At 39.1% G+C, this 7,151-nt stretch overlaps 1 long non-coding RNA gene across 1 annotated transcript; it reads right to left on the bottom strand.

The window, feature by feature from the left end:
• Nucleotides 1–4,246: 4,246 nt before the first annotated feature.
• Nucleotides 4,247–7,143, bottom strand: LOC117800639. Its single transcript, XR_004623137.1, has 2 exons — nt 6,521–7,143; nt 4,247–4,377 (listed from the first exon to the last, which is right to left on the bottom strand). It is a non-coding gene; the product is annotated as an uncharacterized LOC117800639 (long non-coding RNA).
• Between the last annotated feature and the right edge of the window lie 8 nt (nt 7,144–7,151).

Raw genomic sequence — 7,151 nt, forward strand, 5'->3', positions numbered from 1 at the left:
TTGTGTTCCCTCTCTCGCTGGCTGTCTCTCTCTGTCAAATAAATAAAATCTTAAAAAAAAAAAAAAAAGAAAGAAAGAATGGCCAAAAACTTTCCCAATCTGATGGAAAACATTAAATATCTACACATCCAAGAATTCAACAAACTCTAGGATAAACACAAAGAGATACACACACACACACACACACACACACAAACTGTAAATAGATAAAGACAAAAAGAAAATCCTGAAAGCAACAGGAGAAAAATGATTGATCACACACAAGAAAACACCAGTAAGACTGACAGCTGACTTCCCGGCAGATGACTAGTTCTGGGCAAAATATTGTAAATAGAAGTGACGTGTGACACTTCTAGGGGGAGTACATGATCACCCAATCGTTGAACCCTTAGTCCTCTGGTACAGTGAATAGCAAGATTTGAAACAGTTACTGTTGCATCAGCCTGGATTTCGTAATTATAGGTGTATATATTCTGCTCCAGAATCCCAGAAAAAGAAAAAATGAAGCCTAAAGTTAGTAGAAGGAAGGAAGTAACAAAGATTAGAGCAGAAGTAAATAAGAGACCAAAAAGACAAGAAAAGATCAGTGAAACTAAGCTTGTCCTTAGAAAAGATAAACAAATTGACTAACCTTTAGTTAGACTCACCAAGGAAAAAAGAGGACTCAAATAAATGAAAGAGATGTTACAAAGGATACCACAAAAATACAAAGGATCATAAAAGACTATTACGAACAATTATACACCAACAAATAGGACAACCTAGAAGAAATTTATAGATTCCTAAAAATACACAACCAATTTGATTACTAGGAGATTCAATCAGTAATCAAAAACCTCCCAAAAAACAAAAGTCCAGGACCAGACAGCGAATTCTACCACACATTCAAACAAGAATTAATATTTGTTCTTCTCAAACTTTTCCAAAAAAAGAGAAGGAATTCCTCCAAACTCATTTTATGAGGCTGGTGCTACCCTTCTAACAAAACCAGACACAGGAAAAGAAAATTAGGGGCTAATATCCCTGATGAAAAATCCTTAATAAAATATTAGCAAGCCAAATTCAAAAATACATTAAAAGGATCATACGCCATGATCAAGTGGGATTTATTCTTTTGTATAATTTTTTTTGAACCATATGATTATATTACCTATACCAAAGATTATATTTTTTTAAAGAAACCAACACAGAAATAGTTATTTGGGAGAGGAGGGGGATGAATAGGTAGAGCACAGAGGATTTTCAGGAAGTGAAAATAAGCCTGAATGACACTGTAAGGGTAAATACATGTCATTATACATCTGTCCAAGCCCACAGGATGCAGAACAGCAGGCATGAGCCTTAAGGTAAACTATGCATTGTGGGTGCCGTGCGTGTCGGTGTGGATGCATCAATTTTAACAAGGGTACCGTTCTGGAAGGGGATCTTGATACCGAGAGAGAAACTGTGTGTGCTGACACTGGAGGTATATGGGAAATCTCCATATCTTCCTTTTAATTTTATTGTGAACCTAAAAGTGCTCTACAAAAATAAAGTCTTAAAAAAAAAACAAACATGTGGGCAATCCCTTTAAAGATATGTATTAATTTACAAAAGCTACATTATTCCTCGTTGCTTCTTCCTAATTAAGTGAGGCCAATCAAGTCTTGCAAAACCCACAAATGTTATCGAATTCCATGTAATTAAAATACTCATCTAAGCAGTTTTTTTCTAAATACACTTCAATGAAAAATTGGGATGAATTTTATTTCTTAACAAGAAAAAGAAAATTAAAGATTATTAAGGGATTTATAATAACTTCTCAACGCTTGTCAAATCTCAAATCAGTTGCTTAAATAATTCTGTAAAACTAGGTAGGAGGAAAGATGTCTAGCTTGGCCCAGGCCTTGCCAGCTCTGGGCATACATTCACATACAGCAGAACAGGCCATCTACGTGCTCATGGGAGGCAGAGTTTAAAGAGTCTAAAGGTTCAGAAAGATGCAAGACAGATGAATCTCAAACACATGATGCTAGGTCAAAGAACCCAGTCTTGAAAACTAACATACCGTGCAATTCCATTTATATGACAATTTGGAAAAGGTAAAAATATAGGAACAGAGAACAGATCGGTGGTTGCTGGGGGTTAGGGATTAGTGGACAATCTGAGTAGAGGGGGCAGTGTGAGGAAATTCTCCGGGGCATTAGAATTGTTCTGCATTCTATCTGTGCTGGTTACAAGAATCTAGACACATGTAAAAACTCATAAAACTATAAATAAACCATGAATCTTACTGTTCGTAAACTACTAAAAAATTAAAACAAAATGTTGGCAATATTCTATCCTAACCTGGGTAGTAGTTTCAGGGGTATTCACTTTATGATGCTTTGTATATAGTCTTTCAAACTCTTTTCTGTAGGACCTCTTGCATAATTTTTTTTAATTATGGAAGAAGGACAACAAGCCCAGATTCCCACCCCTCTCTAATAACACCCACTACTGCCATGCGTCCAGTGGGTGAAGGAAGCAGTGCTCACATGCTCCACGTGCTCTTCCTACCCCATTAGGGGAGTTTTTGAAGAAAATGTATTACAGCAGAAAGGCAAGCTGCAAGACTCAGGAGGAAGAGGAGCAAGACCTGAGGGGCTGCTTTTAGAAAGTAGGTATGCACCTGGAAAACGGTTCGGGGGCTCCTCGAAAAGTAGAAAATAGAGCTACCCTATGACCCAGCAACTGCACTACTGGGTATTTACCCAAAGGATACAAACACAGTGATCCGAAGGGGCACCTGCACCCCAAGGTTTATAGCAGCAACATCCACAACAGCCAAACTATGGAAAGAGCCCAGATGTCCATCGACAGATGAATGGATAAAGATGTGGTATATATATACTCAGCCATCAGAAAGAATGAACTTGCCATTTGCAACAACGTGGATGGACTAGAGGGTATTACACTAAGCGAAATAAGTCAGTCAGGGAAAGACAAATACCATAGGATTTCACTCATATGTGGAATTTAAGAAACAAAACAGATGAACATAAAGGAAGGGAAGGAAAAATAAAATAAGATGAAAACAGAGAGAGAAGCAAATCATAAGAGACTCTTAACTACAGGAAACAGGGTTGCTGGAGGGGAGGTGAGTGGAGCGATACGGTTATTGGGTGACGGCCATTAAGGAGGACACCTGATGTAATGGGCATGGGTGTTGTATGCAACTGATGAATCACTAATAATATACTAATAATAACTGAAACTAACAATATACTGAAACTAATAACATACTATATGTTAACTAAATTGAATTTAAACAAAAAATTTTAAAAAAAAAGAAAGTAGGTAGGCTAGATAGGAACAACTGTTTCTAACATCATATGTCCACACAATTTCTAAGGTTATAGAAGTATTAGAAAATACTTGGAGTCTACTCAGAGATGTCAGCACAAAGTGTGGCATTTCCGTGGACTGCAAATGGAGAACCCCACCAGGAATATGGGGGCTTATCCTGGGAGCATCTCCCATATTCCAGGGCAAAGGTGCTACATAGGAGACACAAAAGGGTCTTTGATCTTTTGGTTAGCAGGTGCTCACTGATTCAAGGCAGACGGGCTCAACCCATCCCAAATAAGGATGGTGCCCTTACACTAAGGACCCACTACCAGGCCAGAACCATGATACAAGTGAGCAACAAGGTTTTCCAATGAATGTCAATTATCCTATACAATCTACAGTACTTGACCTCCTGGCCCAGGGATGGAAGGAGAAACTGACTCAGACTGTATGTTTGGCTCCAAACGGAAAGTGAGACCCATAGTTCTATACCAAGGGTATTCATGAGTAAAGATGGGAGCTAAGGGGAGAAAAACTAAAAAAGCCACACACCTTGTCCAGTTCACCAAAAGTGACCTTGACATCCTTAGGGGAATACAATTTCTCATCTTTCTCTGACAAAATTCAACTGTGCTCACTATTCTTACAAATGTTCTTTTCCGGTCAATGAAATGCCTTGCTGACCTGAGACCCTCATACTTTCAAGGCTGGGAAAGCCAGGATGTCTCACTCAGCAATTCAGACACACCTTCTGAGAAAACAATTTACCAAAACATCTCTCTAAGATTGCACGCCCCTGGTCTTGGTAGACCCACGGCCTGTAAGTAAGGGAGCTATGGCTCCTACGGTGGAAGAGGCCCTCCCCCAGTGCACGGTCCATTCCCACCTTCCTCACGGTCTCCAGCTCCTGCTGCTTGTTTTCATTGGCAGCCTGGAGCTCCTTCATCTGTCGCTCCAGCTCCTCCTGTTCAGCCAGCAGCTTCTTCCGGAGTTCTTTCCGACGCTGGCGGGCTTCTTTATGTGGTGGGGGGCTGCCCAACTTCAACAGATGGATAGTAGAATGAATGGCTATAAAAGGTGTAGGACAGGAAAAGGGACAGACTGTTTATTCTTCGTCAGCCTCAAATGCAGATGGCATACTGGGAAGGAAACAGAGACCCAGTGTAGATTCTGATTCTGCCATGGAGTCGTGGTGTGACGTCTAAGTCATAACCTGCAGGATAAGTCTGCTCAGCTCGAAAATCAAGGATGGGATCTCGCGAGTCCCCGCCAGCTCCAAAATTCCCTAACTGCATATCTGTGCTTAAATAGATACTTGATTCGGGAATATTGCACACATTGGAAGAACTTACAACACTTTCAATTCCCTTCTCTATAGTTCTCAAAAGGCCAAATAACAAGACATAGTAAGAGCTGAGATTCAAACTTCCTGATATCTGATTTGCTACATGCTGGGTTTAGTTTGCCCCTTCTCTATGCCTTATGAAACCATATCCTTATACACTCCCTTCCTGAGATGGTAAGAGTAGCTACCATTTACTGAATACTTGCTATACGTATACCCTTTGCGTGTGTTATCTAATTTTTATGTATTTTCCTGATTCTTTGAATTAATTTTAATTTTTTGAACAGCTATTGCTTTCACATTGTTCAAATTCAAAAGCATGAAAAGACATACGGGAAAAGTCTCCCTCCTGCTCTTATCCCCAAGTACTGGCTTCCCCTCTCCACTACCAACTAGCGCTAACAGATTCTATGCATCTTTTCCACAGATATTTTAAGCATATACAAATAATTATGTATTACATCCTCCATCTTCTTTTGACATAATACACTCTTCTGAGCCTTGGTTTTTTTCACTTCATTTATCTTGGAGAGCTTTCGCTATCAGCATAGAAAGCATTATACAGGGCACCCAGGCGACTCAGTCAGTTAAGCGTCTGCCTTCAGTTCAGGTCATGATCCCAGGGTCCTGGGATCAAGCCCCACATCGGGCTCCCTGTTCAGCAGGGAGTCTGCTTCTCTCTCTCCCTCTTCCCCTCCCCCTTGCTCATGCTCTCTATCACACATACACACTCTCTCTTTAAATAAATAAAATCTTTTGAAATAAATAAATTAAGCATTATACAAAAAGTACTGTACAGAAACCCATTGTGTTTCTTCTATCATTTATTCAACCATTTTGCAATTAATAGACATTTAGGTTGTCTACAATCGATCATATTTCTGCAATGATGTGCCATTTTTTAAATGTGCAAGTGTATCTTCATTATCCAATTATTAACGCTCACAAAAACCTTGAGAGGTAGTACTATTTCTTTTAAGATTTTATTTATTCATTTAAGAGAAAGAGAGGTAGTGAGAGAGAGCATCAGCAGGGAGGAGAGGGAGAATCAGCCTCCCCGCTGAGCAAGGATCCCAACGCAGGGCTCGATCCCAGGACCCTGAGATCATGACCTGAGCTGAAGACAGATGCTTAACCGACTGAGCCACCCAGGTGCTCTGAGAGGTAGGTACTATTATCCCCAGTCTACAGAAGAGGAAAAACAACTACAAAATTCATAACTCAAGTGACCCAGGAAAGATGATTCAAATCTAGGTGCACTTGCCTCAAAATCTTAAGTAACATCAAAATGACCACAATTTTCAGTGTAACATAATTTTACTTATGTCCAAGAATATCATATTCAGAAGCCCCTTTCGTGATTAAAAAAAAATCTTATATAATATTTCATTCTTTACTAATTTTAGAATAATACTTTAGTTTAAAATTTATTAAATCAAAAGTTTGTGTTCTTAAAATAATCATTTGAAACTAGTGATTTCTTGTGAAAATAACAGATCTTAAAAACTGGAAATATTCAAAAGTGATTGCATTATTCCTCTTTTGTTTTCTGTATTATTAAAAATTCAAGATGGTCACTTCAAAATTCTTCACAGTCCTTAAAAGGGGAAATTCCATTCTCTTTAAATAGTAAAAGTAAATTAAACCTAAAATGTCCAGTTTATAATTTTCCCACAAGTTCATTATGCAAACGAAACTGATGAAAAATTTGGGAGCTCCTCTCAATTTGTTTTTCTTTCAGCTACTATGCTGCATGCAGAAATAACTACAACGAGGGAACAATGCCTTTAGTATCTTTACTGGGATGAAAAATACAAAGTCGGAGCTCTCAAGTTATATCATGACAAATAATAAAAACTGCCTTACCCTGTATCCACTCCTGTTTCTTCTTCTTATCTGAGGCACTGATTTCAAAGGTCTTATCGAAACATTTTATGAGAAACAGGCATTTCTTCCCATCTTTGTCAGGCAAGGACTAACACAGAAAGCAAAATCAGTTTTTGAAAATTTTATTTTTAACCATTTAAATTAAATTCAAATCTTAATTATTTATACAAATCTGGCTGAAATTCAATGTCAATGAAAAATGTCTGTAAGAGCATATTTCTGATTTACAAAATGCTATTCTCTAGGCAACATTACCTACGGTTACAATGACCCCTGATAAGCATACTCCATCTGGACTGCAAGAACCAACACCTGGTGAGGACACAGTGCTTTGGCTTCCCTGAGCACAGTGACACTGGTATGCGAGCACACCTCTTACAGGAACCCTACAAGGCATATCCACACTGTTACCACAGGTACCGACTCCAATGCGCTACGAGGCTACGAAGCAGGGTGACTCCCACATCCACCTGATGCAGATCCACTCTCTTTGCACTTGGGCTGTTACCGCGAGCAAGCTGTGGCTCCTGTTACCGCGAGCAAGCTGTGGCTCCTGTTACCGCGAGCAAGCTGTGGCTCCTGTCCTATGTCTTTTTTTTTTTTTTTTTAG

The sequence above is a fragment of the Ailuropoda melanoleuca genome, unplaced genomic scaffold, assembly GCF_002007445.2.
Source record: "Ailuropoda melanoleuca isolate Jingjing unplaced genomic scaffold, ASM200744v2 unplaced-scaffold73491, whole genome shotgun sequence".
Lineage (NCBI taxonomy): Eukaryota > Metazoa > Chordata > Mammalia > Carnivora > Ursidae > Ailuropoda > Ailuropoda melanoleuca.